General features: G+C 45.9%; 1 protein-coding gene and 1 long non-coding RNA gene across 3 annotated transcripts in view; one reads left to right on the forward strand and one right to left on the reverse strand.

Annotated features, from left to right (window-relative positions):
• The window catches only part of REV1 (REV1 DNA directed polymerase), a 55,061-nt gene extending 50,995 nt beyond the window's left edge, over positions 1 to 4,066 (reverse strand). For both annotated transcript variants that reach the window (XM_059839503.1, XM_059839502.1), the window contains exon 1: positions 3,820 to 4,066. The gene's annotated coding sequence lies outside the window, so the exon portion shown is untranslated. The remainder of the gene's footprint in view (positions 1 to 3,819) is intronic.
• LOC132323815 (uncharacterized) lies at positions 3,385 to 7,523 on the forward strand. Its single transcript, XR_009485436.1, has 2 exons — positions 3,385 to 3,426; positions 7,162 to 7,523. It is a non-coding gene; the product is annotated as an uncharacterized LOC132323815 (long non-coding RNA).
• The last annotated feature ends 6,500 nt before the right edge of the window (positions 7,524 to 14,023 follow it).

A 14,023-nucleotide genomic window follows, 5' to 3' on the forward strand; every position in this document is an offset into this window, starting at 1 on the left:
AAACAACAGCAGATTCAGAAATCAGGAACAGTATCCTTTCAATATAAATTATTTTTGTTCTTTACTTCAACTGAGAGTTGCATTCAATTTCACAGAATGGTAAAATACACTACTTGGAAGACTGCACTAATCATTTACGTTACATGCTATGGGGTCAGGGGCTTTCCTGTTTGTAAGAATTAACAGCAATTCCATTACTTCCTTAAAAAGCAACAGCTCCTAGGTTTCCAAAATTAACTCAGTGGAGCACAACCATTTGTTCAAGATGCTAACTCATCATGCCCTGAACAAACACCTGATGTGAGCCAGCTCAAAGAGGTGAAGTCATGAACATGATGGACAGAACTTTATTTTACTTTGGATATTCACTGACAACTGGAACCTGACAAAACATACTAGTTTTGTCAACAGTCCCCAGGATTCTGCCAAAATACACCGCATACCTCACCTTACCAGAAGATTGCCAGTCTCTATGTTAATATGGAAAAACCTTAGAGTAGTTCTTGACCCTACTATGGATAGCTTCTGCACTGCTTTCTTGCTTTGGCATTCAAACCAATCCACCTGCATTTGCAAGAATGACTCTGCAAGGCACCTGAGCAGTGTCTTCTCCTAAGAGAAACCACCTTTCTCTTTCCCAGTGTTATTCATTTACTTTCATAAATCAAGACACCGAAGAGATGAGCATTACTTGAGGCAAACCAAATAAGGAGGTTACAACCAAGAATTCCATTACACTAGGACTTGGGTAAAGTATTTATATATAGCTGGGAATGGAAAAGCAAAACTAACAGAAGAGTTAACCACAGCATGGCTAAGCTTTACTTCTGCAAGTAAGTGAATTTCAAGTCACCAGTTTCAGCACTACCAAACAGGCAGAATACCAGCTGGGAAACCTGAAACTTTGAGATAGGAAAGGAGTTGCTTTAGCCAAGAGCTAACACTGAAATTCAGGGACTACAGTCTGCCTGGGCATTTAAAGGAAGGAATATGGAATATACAATCCTTGCTCTGGGTATACTGGAAGTATCTCCTAGGGGAACTTCATGGTTACGGATTCCTTGGCTACAATAGCAGCAGTCCTTAAGCAGTCGATTTTGAAATAAAAGCCACAGGAATGGAAGATATCATTCCAGCCCAGAATTCAGGGCTGTTCTGCACACTCACCTCTCTTCTGCTGAACACTGAGAAAGAAGCCTTTCCTAATTCTGCCTTCTATCTTATGAGCACCAGACATTCCATGTGAAATACAGTTAGGGGATCACAGACATGGCCCTCCTCTCTAAAAACATTTGTGTGTCCAATTAAGTGCTGTCTGGTTTCCACAACAGAGTAAAAAGCTGCTCTTGGGGCAGAGCACTACAGATACCTATCTGTTAGACAAAGTCACTTCCACAAGTATACTGCATGACACACGTCTAAGAATTCCTCATGATTTTTTAAGTGGAGAGCATCCACTTAAGGTTTGCTCTCTTACTTCCAACTTTTTCTTGTAATTCCATGGCCACTCTCGTTTCTACTTGTTTTCAATTTTTTCCTCACTTTGCTATGCTTAGGTAAACATGAGGCACTATCATCAAATTAATCTACATTGTATTCTTGATGAAGGGTTTCAACATTTGGATATTTAGCTCCCTTGTTATATATACACCAGGCAAACCTCCTAAGTGCTGACAGAGATCTCAGTGATAACAATATACCCCTTTAATTAAAAGAGAAAAATGTTGAATTAAAAAAAAAAAAATCCCTATGAAATAAACAATAGCTAACAAATTAAATGAGGAGAGCACATGGCAGGGTCAGGCAAGTTTTTTTTTCCTGCTTGTCCTGGGTTATTAAAAAAAGAGTCTGTGTAATCACATTAATTTTTTTCTACCTACTCAAAACCAGATTTAATTCTTACTTTTTTTTTTTTAATCTCTCTAGTAAATGAAAGGGATGGTAGAAAGATTGAAAATTTGTCATAAAATTTTTTTCAAGAAGTCATGTGGGTCAAGGGATCAGAAACAACTAATGAAAATTAGCACTCTGTTACAACACACTATCACTGCACCAGAACAGGCTGTACCAGAGTGTATGTACTATTCAGAAAGATGGACTGGCCTAGGTTTGAAGGGCTCATTACTAAACAATGTACTGAAAAAAATCACATATTGTTATCAGAAAAAAATGTACAACCACTTTACAATTGAGGCTTGAAATATACTAATAATTTTTCCTATTAGCACTTTACTTAAAAAAAAAAATCTTCAAGTAGTTAAACATGAGTGAGTCACAAGGTAGGTGTCTGCACTGTGCCTCTACTAACACTGTCCTACCAGTGACCTCCAGTGTGACAGCTTGGGATTATTTACTAACAGGGATTTGGTACATTATCCAGCAGAAGAAATGGACTGAATGAAAGACCAATATGGTGGGAATGGGTAATAACTACATGCTTGAGGCAAGATAGCAAGGAATTTGTCAGAGATTTGGATTTCTATCTGATCTTGGATTTCATTTGTGTTTAATGTCGTAAACCTTAGTAAAACAGGACTATTTCAGAAACAAATTTTAGCTGTAACTTCTTGCAACTAATGGTTATTAGGCAACTGCTCGAAACAGTTCTATTTGAGAAACAATTGCATCTAAATGAAAAAAGAATTCAGATTATAAAATTAAAGTTCCCTGGTTTTGTCTCTTTGGATTATGGTGCCAAATTCAAGGTAGGACCTGGATTTTAGATCAAGATGCACAACAAACATCAACTCATCTTTTCATTAAGACAGTTATTAACACAAGCAGAGTACTCACAGCCCTGTCATTCTGAAGACTGTGATCTTAATTTTAAAGCATCAGAAATAATGGAATATTACAGCACAAAACACACAGACTTTCTACTCAGAAAACCCAAACGTGCTGGTGATACTATGCTCCTCTTCCTTCTTAAGGTTAAGATGCCATTACAGCCCATTTCCCATCAGGGGCTTTTAGCTCAGTATCACAGGTCAAGTCAATGGTAATTGTATAGCAGAAAGCATCAAAATCACACAGTAAAGGGGTCAAGATGTGAACACATCCATCCCTCAGTGTTGGTAAGCACGGGCTTACTCATCAAGCACAGGTCCTCCCTCTTCCCTTCAGAACACCAGTTATACCCGGCACTATTGCTCAGCAAATGTAACTTGTGACAAACACTACGGGAAACCGCAGACAAGATACAGGCTGCTACAGCGCGGGGAGCGTTCCAGAGGGCACGGCCGCGCCAAGGCTCGGGCTTCCCCTCTCCTCCCCCTCCAGCCTATTTCCCTGCAGTGACCCCTCCGCGCTGGTGGAACGCTGTGGCACAGCCTCGCTCTCCCCGGCCCTGCCTGGGGGACCCGTGTTGTGTCTACAGCGCAGGCCCCATGTGACAGACACAGACAAGACAGACAGACAGACGCACAGGTGCGGGGAAGGGCGGGTGACCCGGACACGCGCACACCTGGCGCGCCCCCGCGGCGCCTCGCGGGCGCGCACGGGGTCTGTCCCCGTGTCCCCCTCCGCCCTCCCGCGCGGGCAGCCCAGGCCCCCACGCGCCGGTTACATAACGCCGCGCGCCGTTCCCCTTTCCCTTCCCCCCGTTCCCGCGCCGGGAAGAGAACGGGAAAGGCCCAGGCCGCGGGCCCAGGGAGGGGCGGGGAGTCAGGGCAGCGGCTGCGGGCCCCGCGTCTGCCTCCCGCTCCCCTCCCTTCCTGCCTGCCTTCCTTCTCCCCGTCCCCGAGCCACCCCCCGCACGTCCCTCCCGCCATGGGTCCGCCGCGCCGTGGGGGGGAAGGCGCCAGCTCCGCCACCGCTCACCTTCTGCCGCGTCCCAGACACACATTCCCGGGAGCGCCGCCGCTGCCTCCTGCCCTGCCGGGCCGTGTGTGTGCGTGTGTGTGTGCGTGTTGTGTGTCTGCGGGGCTTCACATCGCGGCTCCCCCTCCGGCACGGACGGACGGACGGACGCACGCAACCGCCGCCTCCTGCCCGCCTTCTTCTTCCTCCTCCTCCTCCCCAGCGCCGGCCGCTCTCTCTCTCTCCCTCCCTCCCTCCTTCTCTCTCCCCGCACCTCGCTCGGTGTCCCCGGCACGGCCCCTCCTCCACCCCCACCCCCTTCCCTTCCCGCGAGCGCGTCACGGGAGAGTCTCGCGCCACCAACCCGCCGCCGCCGCGCGGTCAACAAACGGCGCGCGCCGGCCCGGGCAGGGCCCCTGGGCCGCGGCGCCCCCTAGCGGCACGCCCGCAGGGAGAGAGGCGCCGGGCCGCGGCGCACGTGACGGCGGGGCGGGGAGGGGCGGGGCGCGGCGCGGCGCGAGAGCTCGCGCGCCTCCCCGGGCGCGCGGGCGGGCTGCGGCGGGCGCGGGGCGGCGGCGCCCCCTGGCGGCCCGACGGGCGCGTTGCAGACACGGGCGGGAGGGCGGGGATTCGGTACCGGGACGGGCGCGGAGGCCGGCACCGGGGAGTGCCGTTCCGGCACAGCCCGGAACTCCCGCGCCCGGGGACCGCCCTGCAGCCGGCACGCGGGTGGGGAAGGCCCGAGTGGGGTTGTGGCGGTGCTTGCCCCCGCTGTGTCCAGGTTCTGGCCGGGGAGCCGGGAGCCGGGTACCGCCCGGCTCTGTCCCTCACCGGGCTGGGTCCTCCTGGATGAACTAGAGCTAAGCCAGGTTCGGGCCTCGCCACCCTCGCTGTAGAGGGAGTTTCTTTCACAGAAGAAGGGCCTGCTTGTTCCACTCCCGGGCTGGATACAGGAATAACACCCACTGGTTCTTCCCATGTGATTCTGCATTTTTAATTGCAGAAGCACAGAATCTTTTATATTGGCAAAGACTTCCAAGATTGTCAAGTCCAACCTTAAGCCAGCTACCACCTTGTCAACTAAACCATAGCACTGTGCCACATCCAGTTATTTCTTGAACGCCTCCAGGGATGGTGACTCTACCACCTCCCTGGGCAGCCCATTCCAATATTTAACAACTCTTTCCATTAATAAATTCCCCCTGATGTCCAACCCAGACCTACCCTGGCACAGCTTGTCCTGTCAGTAGTTGCCTGGAAGAAAAGAGTGAACCCCCGCCTGGTTACAACCTCCTTTCAGTGCTCTGGGGATACTCTGAAGTGCATCCATGGGGAGGCTGAGAAGAACGGAAGGCCAATTCTGGGGGAAAACATAGGGTATGTGGAGATTCTTGTATAGGAAAGTAGGTGTAATAGAGGTATGGGAATGTAGGGGAAATAAGAGAGAAATACTTAGAAACACCAATCTTATTAATTGTGCTACTTTATGCAATTTACATAAAAATTACTATTGACTTCTTCTGATTCTGGTATATGGAATTTGTTATAAAAATAGCAAATAGACCTCGTTCTACCATTGTGTCCATACAAACAGATCTGCTAGGAGTCCCCACTGGTGCTAGGCAAAACTCCAGTTTGGTTATAACCACACCAGTCAGATGGACTCAGACCCACATGGATTTAGTTCCAGGGATGAAGCTAGTTATCACTGTAAGACAAGGGCTTATGGGGAATCTTCTTTTCTCTATCTGCATAGCCACAGTTGTCCTGTTCTGTGAAAAATATTACAACTTAAAATATTTTTTTCTTTACTTTGAGTGATAACATCAAAAACTTAATGAATGTCCAGCCTTTCACCCGTATTTCACCCGTTACACACTGCTCAAAATATCGATGCAGGATAAGGAAAAAGAGTTCAGGTCTGTGTCTCTCAGCTGAGCATCAGCTATTTTAGCCAGAGTGGTTGCTGCATTTCACTTTGAGAAAAATTTATAGCTCAACTCTCAACCTTCATGAGAACAACCCAAATATTTGACTTTTGCTCAGTATTTTAATGAATCTTTTCTTCACAATATGGGTGTTTCCTGCCAAAGGGAAGCAGTAACTAGAGTTTTGACTGGCTTTAAGTCAAATTTTGGAGACGTTGCTGGCTGCTTTCAGTCTAATTTTTATCAGCAATTATATTACCTGGAAAAAAAAAAAGTTCTGAAAAATACTGTTTAGAAAATATATGTTATCTAGAATATATCCATTTCACTGGGCCAACATTTTCCAGTTTTGCCAGAAAATGACTCTACCAATCCCAGTCCTTGCCAGTCTAGAGTAAACTAACTGTTAAAAGTATTGCATGACTGAATATGTGCATTATTTTTTTTCTTGCAGAGCTGTTTCTCTAGGGGGCAGTTGTGGAGCAGAAAGGCAGAAAGACAAGTGGAATAGGGATTAATTTAAGTTAGCAAGAACAGCTTTGAAATGGTTAGTCAATGATTGTATTTTATTTTTAAATAGAAAGTGACATATAAGCAAATTATAAGAGGAACCAACAATTATTTAGAGAGGCATGTGGGGATAGCTATTTTGTTTTGTGAAATATAGCTGGGGTAAGAGTTACCAGTAAAAAAACCTGAAACAGCCATTCTATACTTTCAGCATAGAATAGATACAGTTAGTTAAAATAGGTCAATATTAGTTTAGGAAAAAACAGAAAACAGACTTAATGTAAAAAAGAGGATAAAAACAGGCAAGTCTAGGAAAAGGCCCAGAAAATAACAGTAGTGAGTTATCTTTTGTCTTTTAACGCACTCATGCTGTAACTCATCTTCACCAGCGAGCTCCTGAACTGACAGAGGAACATCTTAGGTTATAGTAGCCAGATTGGGAACTGGGTTTATTGCTTAGTCGTTGGTAAATATTTACAGGGTGAAGCCTGGTTCAAGCCTGCTGACTTCAGTAAAAGCATTCTTGCTGTCTTCATGGAGTTTGGAATCAAATCTGAGGATAGGGAGAGAGGCACTAGGTGTTCAGTGGGACTGAGTTTTTAACTGGGCATCTCAATGAGGTGTTACTGTTGAGCAGCCCTTACCTATAAATCTCATTTTCTGAGTCAAAATCTGCTCTGACTTACGGAAAGTACATCTGATGTAATTTCAGTAACTTCAGCACAAAGGCATTTCCAGGTGAAACTTGAGAAGCTCAGGGTCGTGCTACTTGCAGCCTAATATAGGAAGCATTACCAAGCAGTGACTGTGGCTGCTATGGCATCTGAAGGCTTGTGTCGTGACATCTCACATTGTCAGAAAGGGCATGTAAAGCCACCAAGGGAAGATCCCTCCCCATGCTGATATTTCTGTGTATTTTTTCTAGTCTCACGTGTTTCCCAGGGCGATGTTGGCCTGTCAACTACACACCAATGCAAGGACCAACAGAGCACCAATCTTCTGCCATTCCACAGAGGAAAAAGAAAACTTGGGCTATGCCATTGCCTGCTGTTTTGCTGGTCTGCAGGTAGTTATGTTTAAAGGGCAGAGCACTTCCAATTGCTTGGCACTACCAGAGCCAAGCTGGTTGTATAGTAGAAGGTGTCTTTGCCACTTTCATCCATTTCCAGAGAGGGTCCATGAGGTGAAACTGACAACCAGTTGCTGCTCACTGCTTTACCATGGCACTCACCGGCGTGCAGCTGCTGTAAGCAGCAGTCGTGACAGACAAATAAACAATTGAGAATAGCTGCAGTGAACTTTTTACTTGGCATGTGGGAAAAGGGTCCTTGCTTCTCACTCTGTAGTTCTCCTGGCTCAGGAGCTCTTGGAAGGATCACCTGCGTCAAATTCACGCTGGGTGCATTCAACTCAGGTTCAGTTCTCAGCCGCAAATTCGGAGGTGATTTTTATTCGGGCATCAGAGGGATGAGAAGAGAAGACACTGAATCCATCTCTCTCTCTGGACCCTTTCATACCAACAGGTTCAGCCTTGCAATTCATTCAGGTGTTTGTCTCCGCCCAAGGCTGTTTCTTATCCCCAGCTGTTTCTTATCCCCAGCTGTTTCTTATCCCCAGCACAGCCAGCCCGGCTGCCCGCGAGTGGCTCAGGCCGTGGCTGGCAGTGTGGTGCTGTTCTCCGCGCAAACACGTGTTACACCCGCACCCCCCGCAGCAGCCAGCCGGGACCGGGCACCGGCAAGCCCAGCCGGCCCCGGGCTGGGGTGGCTCCGGGCAGCCGCGTCCGGGCGGCAGCGCGGCGGGGGGACACGGCTGCCCGGGGCGGCGCCCGGCGAGGCGGTGCTGCATTGCGGGCACAGCCCGGCCCGCCCGGCCCCTCTGCCCTCGGGCCGCTCTCCGGAGAGCCCCGCTGACAGCCCCGCTGACAGCACCGCCATCCTCCCGCCCCTCGGGCCGCCCTCCGGAGAGCCCCGCCGGCAGCCCCGCCGACAGCCCCGCCGACAGCCCCGCCGTCCTCCCGCCCCTCGGGAGCCCGCCGCGGAGTCGGAGGGAGGGGAAGGCTGCTCGTCTGTAGTTTCGCACGTCTCTCGCAGGGCCGAGGTAATTATGAGCGACAGAGACACATTTCACAACTCCTGCAATGCTGTAGTAACACAGCCTGCTGTAGTAATGCCCTAAATATTGACATGTAAAAGCTGCAGGATTATTGCAGTAGTTCCTGACCGAGCACTATTGTTTCATGTTAACCAGTGAAATTGCTGTTGTAAAATCTCATCTGCGGCATTTGGTTGTAGCATTATTACATATCACTGCCTACGCCTACTTTTTAATCATGATGGCTATTTTTGTTAGCTCCTAAATCACAATGCAGTCAGATATTTTGAAGTGGAATAAATGCTTTATTGCAATTATAATTAATTAGTTCTACTAAGCAGAGCTGCTCTCGCTCTTTCAAGAGTGAAAGAACCTAAGGACGATTCCTGGCCAGGGATAGAAATCCGTGTTTCTCTGGTGTGATTTTTAAACATAAAGAAAAAAACCCCAAACAAACAACAAAAACCTGCCAAACCTCTAGGATAATCTGTACTTGCAAACAATCTGCCCCATCCCTCCCACCCTTTAAAAATTTTTCTCAGTGTGTAACTAAGAGCAGTCCTGAAAGGATGAAATAACATAAACCTTGCAGAGAGCAGCAATCTACATTTGGGGCTGGCATTAGGGGAAGTGGCTGTGAGGCTCTTTGCACAGAAGGCAAGAATAAAGACCTAGGTGAAAAATTATGGGAAGCAAAGCAATTATGAAAAACAAACAGACCTAGAAAGGCTGTTGGAAAGAATCAGAGCCAACCTTAGCTTCAGACATTTTGTTAATGATGGAGCAATATGGTTGTTGAGTTACTACTGCAGATCACAGGACCACTGGTTGAAGGGAAAGGTGTCACCAATATGAATTTGTCTCATGTACTGCCCAGCTAAGAAGAGTAAAACATGCTGGCACATGGCTTTATTTTATGAACCTACTTTACCCCCCAGTAGTCATTTTGGAGAGGTGCACTAGTGTCCAGAATGGAGCAATGCATCAGGACTATTTTACACAAAGTGTTGATTTACTGAAGAGTCTAAAGACCTCTTGGTTCTGTCTTCCTCTTGCTCATTACCATTGGTGGGTGCAACACTCTGCTGGTGCAGATCCTGTGGGCACAGCTGAATGGTGAAGAATCCTCCCCCAGTCATACGTCAGGGCTGCATCTGCCCTTGCAACTGGGAAGAATACATAAAAATAAGTTTTACTTTGGTTAATTTTGTGCTGAAGCAGTTTAGGACACTGCAGTAGAATTTATTTTAGATGAAAATTGCACATCTGCAAACATTTATACATCATCTCAAGAGTGCTCTGGTATCTCCATTTCAGCAGTTCCCTCCATGCAAAATTCCTTGTGTGAAGGGCAACAATACATGATTGGTTTGCCACCTGCAGCCCCATTTTTAATGAATCTGAAAGCGTGGCTCAATACTCAAAGATATTAAGTAAGAGTATTCTATGCATATATAGAAATAATGTGTGCCTTTATTCCATTTACCTTTTATTTTCATAGTCTTCCTAGTCTAATACTCACTGATTGCAAGTTTTGCCTCTCTGTTTCAATGAGAAGTTGAAGTGGAGACCTTGATCTCGTTTGCTGTCATTCTTACAGTTTCTTGAGCTGAGCTTGGAGCACTGTTGGACACAGACATTGGTACAGGGTTCTGCCTAAAGTAGTTGCTTGCTACAGCACAGGACAGTCTATTCAAAACAACAAAGTCACTGTTAGGGAACTGGAAGGAACCTCAAACCAAGAACAAACCCCTGGGGAGGCATATTGGATCACAATGACATAAATAAGCCTGAAGCTGTGTCTCTCACCTAACTGCCCTGTTTCTCCCTATTCAGAGACATGGATCTCTCTTGACAGTGACCCAGCAGATGGATTCCCTGCTGACTGCAGGACTTTGCAAGGCCCCTTGCTGGCCTGTTTGCAAGTTGCATAGGAAGAGAGTTCTTACTCTCTCAAGTCTCTTACTCGGTGAACTCTAGGCAGTCTGTGTTAAGGAAGAGGAAGGATTTTTCTCTAATGAGGCCAGTTACCTCCAGTTCTTTTCCCTTTTTCTGCTTGGAGCCAGTGTTTTCCTCCTCCTCAGAGTCATTTGAGATCTCAGTTGTATGGAAGACCATACATTTTACTTTCTGCCAAGATTTTCTTCTTCTTTTTTTTGGTGGGTATTGTGATCAGATTTAATGGATGCTATTGACAACATTCAAACAGGCTTACATATTCTCTTCTCTCTGCACAGAGGGCCAGGAATTATTGCTGGGGTTCTTTCTCTCTAAAGCCATAGGAGAGCTCAGCTTCTCCGTGGTAGAAATTAGTCAGTGTATTTGTTCTGTCTCTCAGGGTTCCTGAATAACAGTGAATACCAAACAAATTACAGATTCTATTGCTACTTGCAGTTAACAGGCAGAAAGGATCCTGAGGTACTCTGGAAGACAGAGCTGTACTCTGGCATACTTTTTTTCTCATGTTATGGCTTGTGTTATTTTTAAGAATGTAAATATTGAAAAATAGTATTGGCATCAGTGAAGTGGATGTAGTGGATTTAGTGAATGCTGATACAGAAGATGCAATTTGAACCAAAAGTGAAGGATTGAATTAATTTCTCCTTATTTAGATACCCACAGCTGAGCAAGCCTTGAATGTACCTGACTATGCAGACTCTGGGGTGAATAGCTCATATGTAAATGTCTGGGCTTTGGGATGTTTGGTATTAGCCAAGATGAATGTTAGTCACAAAAGTCAGTCTTTCATATTCTTCTCACTTCTCTGCCATGTATCACAGTCTTCTTAACACTTTATCCTTTGGCTGTTCTGAGGTACAGGGAAACTGACAGCTCGTGAGAAAACAGCCCCTTGAATGGATCTGGCCTATGCTGGCTCTCAGCCCAGTGTGGAGTCCCAGAGAGAGTCAGAATTGCCACAACACTAAAGGAAGGGATAAACAAGTAGAATGTGAAAAAAGAGGACAGCATGTCAGCAAGGATGAAATGGCGTGAGTGTTACGACCATGCTAGTCGTAGAAAGTAGTAGAAAAGAAAAAAAATCTGTGCTGGGGCTAAAGGAATCAAATTATCTGGAGGATGTTTGTGAGCCAGAGGAGGAGACTGGTCAATACAGGTTTGGGGTTTTTTTGTTTGTTTGGGTTGCATGTAGACAGAGGCCTCTGCAGTGGTTTTGGAGAGAATTTCAGTTGCTTCATATTGTGATGTAGAGCAAATCATACTGTCATTGAGGAACATTGGAATCCTTCCCTTTTTGCAAGATTCCTGTCCTATTTTCATTGTATGCAAATTTGCCAGAAGGGAAGCCAAGACTGAGGCTCTGGGTGGGGTCTAAATGTTATGGTAGAGAAGGTTTTGAGAAGTTCCAGTGAATTGAATAATCCTAGAGATGGCATGGTCCAATCACACTCCTGAATTCCAGGCAGTTCTGTGAGGCTGTGTGCTGCACAAATGATACAGCTGTGATGTACAGGGACAGGTCTAAACTAGCTTGCAGCAGTTTTGCTGTTTAAAAATGCTGAATATTGGCTGTCACTGTTCTCCCAGAATGCTAACTCTTCAGACATGAAAGTAAGTGAAATTCAGCTTGGAGCTTCATTCTTTTATTAGATACCTAAGACTAGAAGGAAGACTATGAAAAATCTTTCCACTCATGACTGTGATGGAGTCCTCTGATTTACATATTAATAAAGAATGCCATGAATTAGCAAAACTCCCTTTTCCTACTGCACTGTTGTAGCAGAACGGAGGATGTGAGTGTAGTAAGGAATAAATGCTAATTTTTCCATGCTCAATTAGAGTTAAAACTTGTTTTTCAGAAATGCCGAGCATCTAGAATGCCAACTGATTTTAAATGTGAAAAATTTGGGATAAAAAGTAGTATCTCCAATCACAGGCAAGGACAAGTTAGTTTGGCTGGTTATGCTGATTGCCTGCCCGAGAAAGGCATGGCACAAATTATTTCCTGTGATGTTCATAGCTTATTAAAGATTTATCTATGTTTTGCAGTCCTAACTCAAATCACCATGTAAAAACACTATAAATGGGAGCAGCAAATGTTTGAAATCAAGCATGGCCTTTCTGAACTTGGGATTCAGAAAATCAATGAACTGTAAAGAAAAAAATAGTTCATTTTGCATGTGGACCCTAAAACAGCTGCAAAATTGTAACCTTCTGAATGAACCATTCTGTTGTTATTTTCCACATAAATGAATTACTAGAAAATTTGCAAGCAATGCACAGATTATCTAGTTCTCTTACCTGAATGCAGTTTGGATAGGCAGCTGCTGATGCATCAAGTGTGTGCAATGCTTTCAAGGGAAGACCAAAAAAATAAACCCGAAGATTGCTCACTCTGGGTGATCCAAGACATTTTTTTCCTTAAATGACAAGCAAAATAAGGCAAAGGCAACAGCAGACCAGCAAGTCAGGCTTCCTATTGCTGAGACAGAAAAGAGTTTCCAAGAGAATGCCGTGTGGCTCATGCTTCAGCACAGCATAAGCCTGCCCATAAACCCTGTTTTAAAAGCATCAGTGCTGCACTATTCTGGCTCTCAGAGCCTGGAAAAAAACTGTGTGTCCCCAGCTGACCCCTGATTCTTACACATACATCTGGCCTTCCACACACTGGACACTTCCTGAAGTATTTCAGAACAAGTTCATAAATTCATCATAGAATGGCCTGCGTCGGAAGGGACCTTAAAGATCATCTAGTTCCCACCCCCTTGCCATAGGCTGGAACATCTTCCACTAGACCAGGTTACTCAGCCCCTCATCTAACTGGTCTTGAGAGCTTCCAGGAATGGGACATCTACAGCTTCTCCGGGCAACCTGTCCCAATGCCTCACCACCCCCACAGTAAGTAATTTATTCCTAGTATTTGATCTAAACCCACTCTCTTTCACTTTGAAGTCATTCCCCTTTGTTCTGTCACTACATGCCCCTGCAAATAGTCTCTGTCTGTCTTTTTGTATTCTCCTTTCAGGTACCATAAGGCCACAGTTGGGTCACCCACAATTAGGTCTTTGTGCTGGATTTTCAGAAATTGCCCTGTTGGGCTGAGAGGAAATGGATACTTTTGCCTGTAGGGCTATGATGGTGCTGGTTTCTATATGAGTGAAATCTTACCTTGTTTCCACATTCATCTTTCCTTTTCCCCTTTCCCCATGTGCAGAGGTGTGCAGACACCCGTGCACACACAAACAGGACAAGGTGTGAGGAGATGTGGAATGTGCCTCTTCTTCCAGGACACATTATGGGAGCTGTGAGGTGGGCAGTGGAGTACCAGTTGTATCTTGGAGTGGGCACACCAGATGAGGTCTCTGAAAGCTGCATCCTGTGTTGGGATCTCTGGTGTAAGAGACTGCCTGGCACTGTCCTCCAGCACAGGGCCTGGGCTTAAAGCCATCCTTTATCTCAAGCAGGCTGAAGCATATGTGAGCCTAATTTTTTCCAAAGGGAACCCTTCTTTCCTGTATGAATGCAGCAAGTGGCAAATGCAGGCAGGATGCTCTGCCCTAGGTGTGAGAAGATTGTGTGGTTTCCCATTTCTCTGCTACTGTGCCTCAGCTGAGCACTGTGTACAAGGAGTCTCCACTGGCTGGATGGTAAAACTGGAAGCAGAGAGAAGTGATAAGGAACAATGCAAGCGGATTCAAAAGGGATTTGGATCATTTAGTTGATGAGCCAGCAGA

The sequence above is a fragment of the Haemorhous mexicanus genome, chromosome 2 (genome assembly GCF_027477595.1).
Source record: "Haemorhous mexicanus isolate bHaeMex1 chromosome 2, bHaeMex1.pri, whole genome shotgun sequence".
In the NCBI taxonomy this organism is placed as follows: Eukaryota; Metazoa; Chordata; class Aves; order Passeriformes; family Fringillidae; genus Haemorhous; species Haemorhous mexicanus.